Source organism: Zalophus californianus, chromosome 7 (genome assembly GCF_009762305.2).
Source record: "Zalophus californianus isolate mZalCal1 chromosome 7, mZalCal1.pri.v2, whole genome shotgun sequence".
Classification (NCBI taxonomy): Eukaryota; Metazoa; Chordata; class Mammalia; order Carnivora; family Otariidae; genus Zalophus; species Zalophus californianus.
Window position 1 is genome coordinate 104528143 of NC_045601.1, and position 17105 is coordinate 104545247.

The window sequence follows — 17105 nt, forward strand, 5'->3', positions numbered from 1 at the left end:
TCTTCCCACTCTCCTTCCCCTGCCCTTTCCCTAAATTTCTGCTGCTTCCTCACTCTCTATTCCCCAATACTGCCTGCTTCTTTTTTGGATTCTCCTCTCCACCTGGATCCCTGCCTCCTTTGAATCCCCAGAGCACTGCCTATTCCTCTCTTCTATACTCACCTCCTCCTCATCGCTCCTTCCATCCTGGGTCTGGGTGTCCTTCTGGAATCACGGTGCCTCTCCTTTACCACCTGCTCAGCAGTGGGTCTTTCTCTCCCAACTCCAAATCATCTAAGAGGTCTTTGCACACAGTAGGTTCTCAATACATAATCTTGAAGGGGGCATATACGAGGTTATATGTAATAGCCAAAAGTTAAAATAGTTTCTCCGTTTTATAAATTCGCTCTCATTCTTTTCATGAGGAGTTATGTAAACTGTGCTCATAAAGATGGAATTACAGAAGAAAATGGTTTACTCCCCATGGATATCTTAAATAAATTATTCAGACCTGAATGTAACCAGCAGTCTTTCATTATCTACTGTAAAAATATTTCAGTGATTGATCTGACAGTTATCAGGTGAAAAAAAAAATCCCACGTTAGTTTTAGATAACAACATGTGGTTTCATCTGTAAAAATACTACTCAGGCCATACACTGGCTGAGCCTGTGCTGCACAGGCACTGTCACTGATGGGCATGATATTCTCTTGTGATGACTTTAGGTTCCTGGCGGTGACATGGACAAGTCCAGACCATTAGAATTCTGAGATTTTATTGGTGACTTATAAATTACAGTTTCTCGTTAAAAAGAATAAAGAGAGGGGTGCCTGGGTAGCTCAGTTGGTTGCGTGTCTGTCTTTGGCTCAGGTCATGATTCCAGGGTCCTGGGATCGAGCCCCACATAGGGCTCCTTGCTCAGCGGGAGCCTGCTTCTCCCTCCCTCTGCCTGCTGCTTCCCCTTCTTATTCTCTCTCTCTCTCTCTCTCTCTCTTTCTCATGAGTGGCACGCACGCTCTCTCTGTCAAATGAATAAATAAAATCTTAAAAAAAAAAGAATAAAGAGAAGAAAAAAACAGCCAGTTAATTCAGTACACGAGACATTGATTGAGTGCCTATTGTATGCTGGGTATTGAGATATAAGACTGTGTGTGTGTGTGTGTGTGTGTGTGTGTGTGTGTGTGTGTGTAACATAATCCTTGCTATTGAGAAGCTATAGAGTAGGGTCATAATTGATCTTGGTGAATCAAACTGTACCATAAGACACTGCATATAGCAGAAGAAAGGAGAAGAAAGCATGGATATATTTTAGGAGTCCAAATTAATGGGAGAAGACATAAATGTATATGTACATTTAAATATGGTTTATAGCAACAGAAAGGCATGCATGCATATAACTAGTCAAATTGTCCTAAAGCATGACTCCTAATTGTTCAGACCTGTGAAGCCTGGGGAAATCACATTGTCATTTAAGCAAAAACGACAGACTTGAAGCTTGATACTCAGGCAGCCCCGATGCTAGTGCTGTGAATACTTTACTTCTCTGTGGGCTGCTAAAAGCCACACCTAGTAGTTCTACTCTGGAAATAAATACACCTATCTTACTACTACAGAAGAATGCTCCTCCCGTACCTTCCTTCTCAGATTGATTGGCTTAATTCATTTGGAAGAATTCTCTGGATTCCTTCTTCTTCCAAGGAGGCTTATGTGTCTTGGAGTGGGCTAACACCAAGGTTAAGTTTTGATTTCCCCATTCATTCCAGAAATTCTAGTGGTTCCCAACTAGGTATTATAGATACAGCCCAGCATTTGCAGACTTCATTGGAAAGAAGGCAATTAAACAGTTACAGTACAGCAAGATTAGGGCTGTGATGGAGAAATACAGCATGACAGAGAATTTATCTTGGGAGTTAAAAATTTTCAGTGGCCTATTTGTTGCCTGGGTGAGTACTGGGGATGGAGTGAGGAGAGTTGAAGATAAACTAAGACAGGAGCTACAAAGGGACTATCTCTGGACTTTGTTAGTTGCTGTTGGGTATCTAAAATATAACTATAGGTTACAGAACGTTGCTGTTGAAAGAAGGTGCCCATATATCCACTTTTAGAATTTATGTGGTGCTTTTATGTTAGGAGGCATCTGCCACCTTTTAAAATATAGGTTTCTGTTGGGTTGTTTGGAACTTGAAAAGTATTTTCTCGAAGAAATCTCAGAAATTATGACCAGGTCCCCCAGTCTGGCTAGCCCAAAAGGCTATTATATGCATGATGTACTTGATATAAAGTACCAGATTTTTGGCTTGAGAGATCTTAGAAACTGTCTATGTTGCTGCAGGAAAATGTTCAGAATTCCGTGTTGGAATCCAAGCAAGAGAGTTTTTTTCCTCTGTAGCCTTCATGGGGACAACAAGATTTCCTTTTTCCCCACCCACCCCTTTACTATGCAACATGAAGAGGAATTCTACCAGGCTCAGGGCCAAGGGACTTGGGATTGGTGCTCTAGTAGAGGTAGGGGCTGGCCGGTGGGGAAAAGTGTGTATGCATGATTGTTGATTGTTGAAGGAGGTCCTCAGCAGTATTTTAAGTGCTTTACGTGTATTATCTCATCAAATTGTTACAACACACCCAGGAGATGCTACCATTGTGATTCCTGTAAGATGCTGGTATATTCCAGCACTCAGTCCTTGGACTTCCACTCTGTCTGAACTCCCTTGTCCAGTCCCATGGCTTTACGTATCATCTGTGTTATCCCCCTCCCCGTTAAACTCTAGACTCAGCACTGACTGCTCATACTGAGATGAATGGTAGGAATCCTGTCCTTTTTAAATGTCCCAATATGAACTTCCATAGTCTTCTCCATCTTTGTAAATGGCAGCTTCTAGGTGCTTCTAGGTATTCAGGTCAACACTGTGGCATCATCCTAGAATCTTCCCCTGTTCCATATCCAGTCCATCAGCAAATGCTGCTAGTGCATTAAAACTATCTGGAATCCTATTGCCTGTTGCTATTTCAATTGCTACTGCTCTGGTGCCTACCACCATTATCTCCTGCCTGAATTCCTAGCAGTAGATTCCTAACTGGTCCTCCCCTGTCCTTGCTGTCTTGGTCTACTCTCCAAAGAGCGGCCAGAGAAATTATTTTAAAACATAAGTCAGTTCATGAACTCCTTTATTCAAAATCCTTGGAGTAAAAAGCCAAGTCCTCTCCAAGGCCTTGTACTGCTAAGAGGAGCACGTGTTCTGGCCTCCTGCTTTCCCTCTGGATGCATTTCCTACCACCCTCCCTTCCTCACCATACTTCAGCTACAGAAGCCTCCCAGCTGTTCCCCAAACACACCAAGCTCCTCTGGCTGTGGGCCTTTTTCCTCTTCCCTGCTGGCCTCTTTACCCGATCAGTCCTTCTTCTAGATACCAACATGGCTCACCCACTTCCTTCTTTCTCAGAGACGGAGTCCTGACATCTCTCCATAAAATATATGAAAGAACAAGTGGCCTATACTAATCACGCTACCCAGGTTTTAAGAGACTGGAGGAGTCCTCTGAAGGGTATCTGTGCCTGATGGTGTGCAGGGTCACAGCACCAGGAGGGAGGGGAACAAAGACTGAGCTGAGCAAGTTGCAGACAGACTTCATTCTCCCCCATGTCCATGTCAAAGCCAAGCCATCTTTAAGTGGTCATTACACTTGTTTTTTTTTTTTCCCCTCATGTGATGCACTTCCCATGTCCTTTTTTAAATACCCATACACTGAGTACATGTTTATTTTACTTTTATTTTTATTTTATTTTGAGGGAGAGAGAGAGAGCACACACATGTGTGCACAAGCTGTGGGGGAGGGGCAGAGAGAGAGGGGGAGAGAGAATCTCAAGCAGGCTCCACACCCAGCACGGAGCCCTCCACGCCCCAATCCCATGCCCCTGAGATCATGACCTGAGCCGAAATCAACAGTCCGTCGCTTAACCGACTGAGCCACCCAGGCATCCCCCACTGAGTACATTTTTAGTGTTTTATGTCTAGCATTTGAGGTAATTGTACATTATAAGTGAAAAGACTACCAAGGTTCTGTTTGGAAGAAGAGAAAATCCAGTTTTAAGAAGTGTTAAGAAATGGAGGAGATGAGAAAGTACAGGAACTGGTGGAGAGAAGGAAAATGAAGAATTGTCTGGGTTGGTGAAACAAATATTTTTGGGCATCTGCTCTGTGACCGACACTGTCACCCAAAAGGCAGAACTACTAGGTAGCTATAAAAAGAGACAAACAGCAATGGTTTCTCAAAAAGCTACACTAGCCTAAAATAATGTCACTCATCTTTCCTACTCCCCCTGTACTGAGTTAGGCTTTAGGGATCCGGTGGGGTCTTTGACCATCTTAATAAGAAACTTTGACATCTTAATGAGAAGCTTCAATTTTGTTGGCTCTTTTCCAGTTAAACATGTGAAGTGATGCTGGGGTTGGCTAGAAGAGCAGGAAGTTGAAGGGACCCTAGTGTTCTCCCCTAATGTAGAGAGCTTCCAATGCCGTGCTGGAATGCTTGGCATGCCCCTCAGACTGTTCTAGTTGTACTGGCCAGGAGTCTGCAGGCTACAGTGGTGAAGCTGCCATTTGACTATCATGGTGTCTGCCATGATGATTTCTGCTCATTAAAGGTACAAGGGTTTCCATCTGCTCTTTTGGAGAAGTAGAGAGATGATTTACAATCTCCTCCACTTCATTTCTTGTTTTTCTTTTTGTACTTTTAAGTTTTTATTTGAATTCCAATTAGTTCCCACTTCATTTCAAGCATGGCCTTTGGCGTCAGGCCACGTAGAGGCCTTACAATGTAGAGCAAAGGTGGCCACCAGTTCTTAGAAGGTATATAAAGTGATTAATCCACTACCTGTGTCTTCCACTGACTCAGTGTCTCTCCCTAAACCTTCTGTTGGTCTCCCCCAGAAACCTTTTTTTTTTTTTTAAAGATTTTATTTATTTGACAGAGACACAGCGAGAGAGGGAACACAAGCAGGGGGAGTGGGAGAGGGAGAAGCAGGCTCCCCACTGAGCAGGGAGCCCAATGCGGGACTCGATCCCAGGACTCTGGGATCATGACCTGAGCCGAAGGCAGACGCTCAACGACTGAGCCACCCAGGCGCCCCTCCCCTAGAAACCTTACTGCCAACACGGGTTCTGTCCTCTATCCTCCATGAGCCCGGCCCCTGATCTGTGGCGGGGAGAGTGAGAGATGGGGTGAATTGGCCCCTCGAAATAAATGGTCCCACTTGCAGCAGGCCAGAAAGGACGTTAATGAAGGTTTTGGTTTGTTTTTTTCCTAAGCTAGAATCTGGGTCAGCTCTGTCTTGTAAACAACACATGGCACCAGAAGTGGGGAACTAATTTTGGATCCTCCTGACTTGTGAGTTTCTGACAATGTGGAGGACACAGACCAGCCTGCGTTGGCTTCTCCAGTTGGGGCCCTTGGTTGAACAGGCTGAGGGCAGGCAGCTGGACTTAGAAAGAAGATATGCTCCAGGGTGCAGCACAGAAGTCCTGTCAGCGTTTGCTCCTGTAGGAACCTAATAGATACTATGCTTGTAAGTTTGAAAGAGGGAGAGGGGGGAAGGAACGAACATTTTCAGCCAAAAAATATAAAAAGGGAAGGATTTTAAAAGTGAACCGAAGCCATCAGGGCTATGACTTACTTTCAGATCAAGAGTGAACTGGTAAATGTGCCAGCAATGAATGATAAGGAAAGAGAGGGTGGGAACGCACAACCTGGATTTAACACAGCAGGAGACAATGGAAATCTGAGACTCAGGAAGTCACTCAGTTGAGAAAGTAGTAATCAAAAGGTGAACAAAGCTCTGGGACATCTATTAGGAGAGAGAGGTTGGGGGGGGGAGAGGGACAGAATGAATGGGAGAATAGGGATAGCTCTGGGTGGGTGGAGGCTGGGGTGTTATATTCCAGTAGTCTTGCCAGCACAGCGGATCAGGAGCCCTGCTGGGTGCCAGCCATTACAGGAAGAAGCAAGAATGCTCAACATATGGGAGGAGATGTAACAATGTCAATAAATGGGTTCCCTTTGCCAAATGTTGTAAATAACAACGCATGTGCAGAGAGGCAAGCGGAGGGGAGGCGCTGGGCAGCCCTCCCAGGGTGGAAGATGCATGGCTGGTGTTGGGGGGCCTCTAGCAGTGGGGAGGACTTTTCTGTGAAGCACCCTGGAGCCTGGTTGAGCATGGGTGGCATTTTTAGCTAATTTGGAGAAGGGTGCCGAAGGGAAAGAGAATGGCAAGTGACACTTTTAAGTCTGAAGCAGGGAACATGTATTAGCAAGCTAAATACACAGGCTGAGAAACTCCAGCAAAGTCCTAATTCTTACTCTTAAAGTCGTGTGAGACCCTGGGCCTAACACAAAATATGCCTTCCTTGGAAAGTAAGCAACGATCTGAGAACATGAAGTAGTTAAAGGTGCAAGCAACCGTACGGATTAACTAGTGCAAGCCAGTGGTCCTAGCAAAGGCTAGCGTTTCCTGAGTGATTATCGCTGCTGCCTCTGGCCTAAATTCTTCACCAGGGGATGATCTCACTTGAACCTCTCAAAAGCTTTCTTCCCCTCCCCCGCAACCCCCCTCCTCCCCGCCCCAAAGAGAGAGAGAGACAAACCAAGAAACAGACGCTTAATTATAGAGAACAAACTGATGGTCACCAGAGGAGAGGTGGTTGGGAGGATGGGGGAAATAGGTGATGGGGATTACAGAGTGCACTTTCTATAATTAAAACAATGAAAAAAAAAAAGAAACTCTCAATAGTCCTGATTTATAACTCTGGAAACTGAGGCTTTGTGAGTGAAACTAACTTGCCTAAAATCACCAAGTAAAATGGCTGTGGAAGGAGGATTCAGACCTGGACCCCAGAGCCCAGCCACCACCACCAGTCAGCAATGGGTGGAGAGCTAGGATTTGAATCTGGGTTTGTCTGACTTCTGAGTTCTTGCATTTCTTACCATAGAAGCACAAACTCTTCTAAAGACCTAAAAAATGGAATGCTCACCAAAAATTTGGGCATTTGGGAGTGGAGGAAGGGTGTGTCTAATCCATATAATAACTCTATGAAGTCGGTGCCCTTATGGTCTCCGTACTGCTCAGTAATATGTCCGAGGTCACACAGCTAGACAGTAGCAGTGCCAGGATTCAGACCTGATAGACCAACTCCAAAGCCCACACTTGACTTTCCTCTATACTCTGTGCCTTGCTGTGTAAAAAGACTAATGACTCCAGGAACGAGAAGAAGATGTCGCCATGTGAGAGACAGTTACAGAATTGCTCTGTTGAGGACGAAGATGGCCAATACTAAAAATTGTTAACATTTATTAAGCACTCACAGTGTATCCTAGTCATTGTTCTAAATGCTTTATTTGTGTTAGCTATGAAATCCTCAGACCAGTCCTGTTCCCTACTGTTAAAGAAGAAAAATTCACCTAAGTAAATTTGAAGATCTAATTGGCTTTATTAAGTGATTCATGAATTGGGCAGCATCCCATCCAACGAGTAGAGGGAGCTGCAAAGGGTTGTACAACATGGAGGGTAGGACAAGAGAGTAATCAGCCACAGGAGAGAGAGGATTGTTTCAGGCAAGATCACCTTCCCCTTCCTGGAAGGCCAGAGGGTCTTATCAAGTGGATGATCATATCTTCCTTTGGGGGGCGGGAGGGGGTGGAGAATGGAGAGGGCCCATGTGACAGGTTACCATTGGTGCTGGTCAGAAAATTCCTGACTAACTGGTTAAGACCTCATTTCGGGGGGAGGTTGAAACTACAATTAGCTTCGTATTAAGCCCGCGTTTGGTGACTTGGCCTTGCCATAAGGGATGCCAGTTCAGGCCCTTGGTTTTCTTCTTAATGCTACTTTATGGGTAAGGAAACTGAACACAGAGAAATTAAGTAACTTTCCAAGGTCAGGCACTTAGTATGTTGGGAAGCTGAGAATCACATTCAGAACTTGAACTCCGTTCAATTCAAGAAAGGCGACCTTCCAAGGATAGGGTCCTGTTTAGCAGCTACTGGTGTTATCCAGGTGGGGAAGACCCAGCCACAGCCCCTGCCCTCAACACCAGGAGGGCGGAGATTAAGAAAAGCACAAGGAGCAGCAAAACGAAGTGTCTTGAGAGGTGGGACAAACATGTGACAATGGGGTCAGCCAGGGATGATCTCATCTCAGTGCAGTGCGGCTCAGAGTGGGGTCTGAAGGCAGTGGCCCCAGAAATGACTTCAGGATGAGTGGCGTGTTGCTAGGAGGGTCTGGGGGCTGGCAGGAGCAAAGCTGAGAAGTGAGGAAAGCTCAAGGAAGTTGGTCAGGGCCACCCAGCCATCTGTCAATGTCATACAAAAGGAGCGGTCAGTAATTGCCTGATGCTGTTTTTGTCATTACTGAGAGAGCGGGAACTTGGGGCTGAGACTAGGAAGAATTTTCCTTCTCGGCACTAGTGAGAGAGTAGGTCCATTTGGACAGGAAGACCGTCATCTTCTTGTGGGGGTCCTGGTTTGCTGGGCCGAAGAACGGTTTTTATTGCATTTGATAGGTCTTAGGGAGTTACGGAAGATTTTTAATGTGGAAGTGACATGGTCGTTTAGCTGTATTTGAGGGAAAAAAGTAGCGTATTGTATGCAGGGCTCTGAAATAAGGCTATTTCTCTCTCTCTTCCTGATTCTTTGCCCTATTGCATTAAAAAGAGCTTACAATCAAGCGGATCATCCTCTGCTAATCTTATCAGAGAGAGTGCTACCTGCGTCCGTGGCCTCCTAATGAGTTCTGAGCAGCTCTCTATCCCTCCTCCTCCCCCTCTGAGCAGCCTTCCAGTCAGCCTTTTCTTTCTTTCTTAGAAGGTCTGAACAACTCTGACCCTTCTTGGCTGGATTTTCTCAGAGGTGGGACGCCCCATCTCTCCCTCTGTGCTCTAGATCCTTTTCACTGTGTTTCTCCCCAGTGCTCTGAAAGCAGAAGGTGAAAGATGACAGGATAAATCTGACTTTAGCTACCATAGCAACCTTCACCTGCTTTGCTGCTCACTTTTGAAGTGTTACCCTCCTGTGAAAAGTTATTTTGCATATAATTGCTAGGCTCATCCAGAGGCTTGGGGCTTTCTTTAAACTGCTTCTGATAGCAATAATGAAAGGATGGTCTTGTGCCTCCACACTGGGCTCAAGAATACATAGTCCACAATGGTGCACACACATGGTTGCTCATTCCCCTTTCATTCTTCCTGTTCTTAAAAAAACACACAGTAAGAAATGGTGAATCTGTGGCGATGTTAATACAGGCTGATTTGAGCTGCCATTTACAAATGACTCAGGTTTAAATACTTAAATCAAGTTCTATGAAATGTTTAGATTACTATCCAATTATAAAGACCGTGCTTGATCTCTTCAGTTGACCCCAGGAACCTCTCTCTCCATCACTTCCTGTTGTGTACTGTGCTCCCAGTGGCTGAGCCATACGCTCCACATTATAGTTCCCTTGCCCTCTGGTTTGCAATTGGGTCTGGCCAATGGAAGGTGCCAGCAGGTCACAGAAAGAGAGCAAGATGGGGATATTTATCCCTCTAGTTCCCTCTTTGTGGTGCCACTGTGGATTGGCTATACCCCTCAACCAAAGGTCTGTCAGGGGTCGTCTGCTTGTAGCCCCTGGTGTGTCCCCATTCTGCAAAACCCCCTCCCCTCTTCCCACCTCCTGAGGTCTAGGGATAGTGCTAGCCCAGGGTTTTGAAATATCTTTTGTGGTTTCCTTATCCCCTGCCCACACTTCTGCAAACCGCTGCATTATTAAACTCTTTTCAAATGATCCAGTTTGAGTATGCCATCTGTTTCCTACTGGGACCTTGACTAATACAATGACCAAAGCTCTTCTCTTTTGGATGGTATGTTCTAATTATTGCTTATTTTATTTAATAAATTTAGGGTTCATTGTAGGTCATTCTTTTAGAAATAGATTTTCCCGTCGTGAAGAACAACCTCCTCAATCCTCCCACCTTTCCTAAAAGATGGTGTTTTCTCTACTTGACTCTTCTCTTGCAACAAGTCTATTTGAAACGCGTTTTCTTGACGATGTCAGTTAGTGTTGTGGGAGTGGAATACGAATGCCCTATCTGCTTGTTCCATCTGACCCTGAGTGAATTTGAGATTCTTCTTTCCCTTTTTATTTTGCCCACTGGAAGAATATTCAGGATTTGCACATATTCCTGGGAGACCGCGGGCATTAAAACCCTGCATGCACATTATTCTAGTCAAGTTTGTAGACCCACCACTTCTACAGATTCCAGTACAAAAGGAGATGATGGAAACGACTCCTCCTCCTCCCCAATTTCATCAAAATTCCTGAGAAGCCGCTTCTTTGGGAAACTGAATTAATTGAATTATTTTCCTGTGGGAGCTTAAGGTAGAACAGTGGTGCCAGAAGGTGTCCTGAAGGAAGCCATGACTGAGGAATGTGGGTAATTTCCTTTGAAAACCATGAGTGGAAAACTGCATGTTCCTGATTCTTTCAGATCCCAAATGGTATCAAGAATAGCATGAAGTTCACGCAACTCAGCAGGTGTGAAAATTCTGCCACCGAATTAAATAGGTCCCATTATATTTCAGAAAGAGCTCTAATGGGTTTCTGTGGAGCAGAGCCTAAGAATATCATGTCTCTCCTTTGTCTGTCAGGATGGCTCGGATGGTTTGTTGTTACTAATATTATATTTCAGTCTCCCTTTAAGATGGACAAAAATGATCAAAAGGCCTGGTGTATCCCTAAGAGGGTCTAGATATTAAAATACCAAAAGGGCATCAAAAAGACCTACCCATTAGGCTAGACCAAAAATGATAGCTGAGGATATGATTTAATTTAAAATGATTATTGTTGTTCATATAAAAGTTTTCTTCTTTGTCCCAGCTATCGTTAAAGGATAAATTTTAGAGCCAAAGGGATTTTAAACATTGGAAAACTTTGAGTTTTCTATTCTTTGAAAGTTTGAACTGGATTCATTTAACCTTATATTCAACTTAAAAAAAAATAGCTGTAGACATTTCTTCTCTATTAATGCAACATTGCATTCTTAGTTGTTATCCTTACTAAGTCAATTTGGCATTGTCATATTTAAGTTCCTCCAAACCAACAAACCTCCCACAATCCCTTGACTTGTTTTTCAGTCAAAATTGAACTTAAAGTCAAAGTGAATTATTCATTAATCATTTCCAGCTATCGTCTTTCCTTATTTATCCTGCTTAGCTGGCCATAACATGGAATTGAGGTATTTTTTTTTCCTGTTTATTGCTCTTATTGCAAAAAGTCTTACATTCCTGTTCTTCACTGAAAAAGCAGACAAGTTAAATCTTTAACATTCTTTTGCCTAAGGAAAAATAAACCCAGTGTAAGTTGTTTTTTTTTAAGTCTAGCTCAGTTTCCCCCCTTTGTGGATCAGTATTTACTGTTTAAAAAATTCTTACTTTCTGGTTTGAGTAACCTGGAAAATGAAAACTATAGGCAGATATGAGTATCAAATTAAAGGTTGCAACACTGGAGAAAGCTTTTGTTTAAAGGTTATAAATCGCCCTTTCTTGAGCATTGTTAAACCCAGAGAGAAATAGTTACCTCTTTTGTGTATTTTTTTCTAATCATGGAAAGAGAAAACTCTCCAGGTAAGAAGAGACCATAACAGAAATGCCCCCTAGTCCTTGGATTCTCTCTGGGACGTTCCGCTGGATGTTTGTCACCTGCTCTGTGGAGCTTACTCAGTGGCTGTCACCGATGTAAGTTGCTCACTAAGACATGAGGCAGGACTTTTCTGTTTCAACCTGAATTGTTGAAAGATCCATGGCACCTTTCATTAAATTGTATTCTTTCTCCTTGGTTTGACTTCTTTCTTAGCACCATATACAAAAATTCTATTTCCTCTTTCAGAAGTTGAAGGCAAGTATGACTTCACTCAAGACTCCTTTCCTCTGCTTTCCTAGGCTGTGTCTTCCCATGCCCCTGTTTTTCAGATGACATGACTTTTGGCCCCTGGGTAAGCCTAAATAATGTCCTTAGAAAGACTTCTAATTTTTCTGTAGTGAGTGGTACTCAGAATTGACCGTGATGTTCTCTCCATGTTGAGGGGACTCAAGATGAGATTACTACCACCCTAGGCCTTCCAAGGTGGTATTAGCATTTTTATAGGACACACCTCACACTATTAATGGGATGATTTTACTTGATAGTGAAGCTAGTATAAATATGAGCATCTCCATGGAGGTTTACAGTCTGGTTTTTGTTTTTATTTATTTTGTTTGTTTTGTTTTGTTTTGTTTGCCATGGCTCTCTGCTGTTCTCATGGGATTATTTGTAATTACCCCTCCTTTTATATCCAGACTTATATAAGACTTTTTTTTTTTTTTTAAGGTTTTATTTATTCGTTAGAGAGAGAGAGAGAGCACAGGCAGGGGAAGGGGCAGAGGGCGAGGGAGAAGCAGGCTCCCCGCTGAGCAGGGAGGCCAGCACCCCAAGACTTTTTAGACCAGAAATCCTATGAGCAAATACATGGCTTCCTATTTGCATGAGTTATACCCTATTCCCAGAAAGGTGGGATTTTTTTAGAATTCTGAATTCAGAAATCTGAATCTCATGCATATTGTTAACACTGTGACAATAATGATATCCAACAGAATCAGATGCCTCTATGAAGTCCCATCTCCTGGGTTTAAGTGTACCAAATAAATGTTTGCAGGGAATGAAAAGTAGGGGTTTTGGAAAGCTTAAATCCTTGTGTAGAAACCCAGCAATACATTATTCTTGTTTATTGAGGGACAATTTATTCCCTTATTTGTGCAATAAACATTTATTCATTTGCTAATTCTTTGATACTATGGGCATCTTTAAGTTTCAGGTGACTAGTCTTCATAGTAGGAGCTGTACCATCTTCAAGTCTTTTAATGTTTAATTAATAAGTGCTATAAGGTTATCTGAGGATCTTGGATAAAATCATTTTCACATTATAGCAAAATAGTGAAATAGTTGAAAAATCTTCCTGTCTTCAAGCTTCCTCCTTCATTAAAATGAGTCAAATTCAAACATTTATATTCTCATTGCTACTAACTTTGTAGGATTATAACCATTATGTGTTGTTAGTGGTGTTTGGGAGGGACAGGATTGTTTGTTTTCTATTTTAATTGCTCCCTTTTGTGTTACAGTCATCCTTCCCTACTGCTGGAGTCACCAGCCACACTCCTACCAAATATTGGAGCAGCAGCTCTATTCTTTTCTCATTTTAATGATATGGGCTTAACCCTCAGGGACACTCACGTGTCCACACACTTACCAGTAGTGGATGGCAACCACCTCCATGGGGCCAGATTCTTCTGCTATTGCCTTGCTCTGGATGAGCCGAGAAGGAGTAATAAATAGCTTTAATTCACATATTATTTTGGAGGCTTCAAAAGACATTCATGTGCTTCATCTCATTTGACGGTCATACTTGACCATAAGACAAAGTCACGTTCTTTCTCCATTTTGCTGATGGGAAGACCACAGTCCAGAAGGCACTCAACATTGAGAAGGAGTGGAGCCTAAGTGTACCTGTGGGGCCCCTTCCAGAATCTCATAAAGATGTGTCTTCTCTGCATGTGAAGAAGTTTTGAGGTTCTTCCAGGGGACCCTTTATATTTTAATAGTGAATAATGGTTTTCCTTTACCAGATGCACATGATGATGGAAATTTATGCTTTCTAAATATCAAATAACAGAAGAATGGTTAAATAAATTATGACAGATCCATATACTGGGATACTATGTGTCTATTAAAATTAGTGTTTTCAAAGAATGTATAATGGTACAGGAAACTGCTCTTGATTTTATCAATGTTTCGAGAAAGAAGTGGGTTACGAAACAGCAGGATCCCAATTTTTTTCAGAAATTATATGTGTGAAAAAGCACTAGAACTAAATATACCAAACCATTAGTACAATTTTCTCTAGATAGTAGGATTATGGTTTGCTTTTATTTTCTTTTTAAAATACCTTTCTGACTTTTTCAGTATTTTTCTTCGGTGAACTTGTATAATTAAAAAAAAAACAAATGTTATTTTAATTACACACTGCAGATTTTTCATTTTAGCTAGAGGAATCCTTTGAGTGGTTCTTGCTATCTTCCATTTTTAAAATTCCATTTTATAAATCTAACCTTGACATCAAAGTAAGTAGGTTGTTTTCAGTATTAGTGGATACATTTGAAGTAAATATCATTCATGTATATATTTTAAGTTGACCACTATAACTCATTTGCTTGTCTGTTATTTTTTGAACATGACTCCTTTTCACATAATTCATTAATTCTGTCAAACATCATTTTGAGGCCTTTCTATATGAACCAGGCTGAAGGTACACCGATGAAGACAGGTCAGTCTCTCTTCTCAAGAAACACCTAGGCTAGTAAAGCAGTAAGCACAGTGCAGGATGATCCATGGGAGAAGGCTGCGCAGGGCGCTCAGGGCAGGCAGAGGAAGGAGGCCATGTTCATGGGCCAAGGGGGAGGTTGGGAAACCTTCCCAGAAGAGGTGCCTCTTGAGCTGAAGGCAACTCTTCTCTTTTGGATGACTTACTTAGAAGTAAGAATCATATATGTAAAGGCAACTATTGCTTCAAAGTTGTTTTACAACAGTTCAGAGTTTTGAAATGAATTTAAAAAGATAAACTAGTTCTTTGGGGCTATATAGGACCTTTACATTACTTTTTAGGAGTTCTTTTGGTCTTCAGAGCTTCCCTTTCTTTCTGTTTGCTTGCGTTTGCAACGGTTAGTGGTAACACCAAGGCATAGTAGTCTTGCTCTGAAATTATCATAATGTCGTGTTTTTACAGCATTTTGTATTACTTACCCTTTTATGTAGTGGTTAATGCTGATGTTGATCATCTTCCATTTCTCTTTCATTGCCCCACCTCTTCCTCCTCTGCAGAGGAAGGGAGGCAGAGAGATGTTTTTGTTCTCCTTTTATAAAGATAAACTGAGTCATCAAACGATCGATTGACTTCTCCAGATTACGAGCTGACTCAGTAATGGGACTGGAAAGAGAAATCAGGGTTCCTTTGTACAAAGCTTTGACTTCTAAAATACTTCTCCATATAAGTAGAGTAGGTTGTTTGCCAAAAATGCATCCACCTTTTAAATCTTTACTCAAGTAATGAGCTTAAAATAAAGTCTCTTGAAGATAATCGTGTTGTTACAGCTTAGAACAGAAGTTAAGGCTATTTGAGTAGATGAAAATGAGCCCTGAGTAAGGCTTAGTATTCCATCTACGTAATTAATTAGTTCAGCAATGGATTTTTATTTCTTTCGGAAAAAGAGTAATTGAAACATTCTCAGAAAACATTTAGGAACATTTTGGGATCAGTTTTGATTAATTTAATTTTTTTTAAATAAGAGGGGCAGGATTAAAAATGAAATCAGTGTTGACGCATAATAGCTATACTTCATGCTGTGGGAGGGTTATGACTTCGTTATTAGGAGGTTTCCTCGGGGGTGCCTGGGTGGCGCAGTTGGTTAAGCGGCTGCCTTCGGCTCGGGTCGTGGTCCTGGAGTCCCGGGATCGAGTCCCGCGTTGGGCTCCCTGCTCGGCGGGGGGTCTGCTTCTCCCTCTGACCCCCCCCCCCCCCCGCGCCTCGTGCGCTCTCTCTGTCTCATTCTTTCTCTCTCAAATAAATAAATAAAATCTTAAAAAAAAAGAGGTTTCCTATAATCCACTGATGAAAATGATACTATTTTAATGCTCATAGTAATTATTCTTACTATTAAAGAATTAGTACTCTAATAATAAATGATGGTTATTATGCATCTTACAGTAGATATTTGAAGCAACAGTATAAATATGAATATGAAGGAAAACAAATACAAGTATTGCATTGAAATATTTGTAATTACAAATATTCATATATTTTGGATTAATTACAGAATAAAACAAAGCTTGAAAGCTGTACTATATTTTTATTTAAAATAAATACTTTGTTGGGGCGCCTGGGTGGCTCAGTTGGTTAAGTGGCTGGTTTCGGCTCAGGTCATGATCCCAGGGTCCTGGGGTCGAGCCCCGGATCAGGTTCCCTGCTCGGCAGGGAGCCTGCTTCTCCCTCTGCCTGCTGCTCCCCCTGCTTGTGCTCTCTCTCTCTTTCTCTGTCAAATAAATAAATAAAATCTTTAAAAAAATTAAAAAATAAAATCAAATAAATAGTTTGTTGATTTAAATGTAGCAAATGTATTAATGAGAATTTTAAGAACTTTAAAATACAGGAATGGTTCTATTATATTTTATATGGAGTAACATTTTTATTTACCACAATTACAGTGATCTGCTTAATAGAGTTATTACCTCAAATTTTTAAATTTTTGGCTCCTGTCCCAACCAGGCCCAAGATTTTTTATGAAATGCATTATTTATATTGCCATCAAGTGATGCTTATCAGGTTCCCACTTGGGCTTTGTTTCTAGGAAAAATAGAAAGAGAAAAACATAACCTCATCACCTGAATGATATATTCAGAGTTCAAGAGAGATATACATGGAAACCCCTACTTGTCTGGGGATAAGAATTTGGGTCTAACAAATGTCATGAGGGCAGAGAGATATTCTGTGGCACCCACCGATCTGTCCTGTACTCGGCAATGCTGGGACTGGGGAAATGGAACTTATTGAAGATGACCCATCGGCCACATTAGAGGTGTCTGTTGGTCTCACTTGTGTACCCGTGGACAAATTATTTCACCTTCAGGGCTTCTAATTACTGAGCATGACAGGCATGAAAATAGATACAAAAGAAAAATGTAGATACTGTCCTCAAAAGTGTGTGGGGAGACATAAAATCTATTGTAATGTGTCAGTATCAAAAAATGATAAAACTCTCCAGCTGGCTGCAGCTGGGTAGAATTTTGAAATGTTGGAGTGAGGAAATAATAGAATGAATACAGCTAGGTAAGATGAATACTAGAAAGTTCTGTGATGGGGGCAATGAGGAAAGGGAATCTGTATTTATATACTGTGGATTAACCAAGGTAGTACTTATTTTCAAAATCCAGGATTCACAAATTACTTAGGGTAATCATGCCAGGCAGAAGGCAGGTGTGTGTGTGTGTCTTCATTATGGATAAACCATTAACTATTA

At 41.9% G+C, this 17105-nt stretch overlaps 1 protein-coding gene across 2 annotated transcripts in view; it reads left to right on the forward strand.

The window, feature by feature from the left end:
* RCAN2 (regulator of calcineurin 2) overlaps nt 1-17105 on the forward strand; it is a 266749-nt gene that overhangs the window by 23470 nt on the left and 226174 nt on the right. The gene's annotated exons all lie outside the window — the stretch shown is intronic.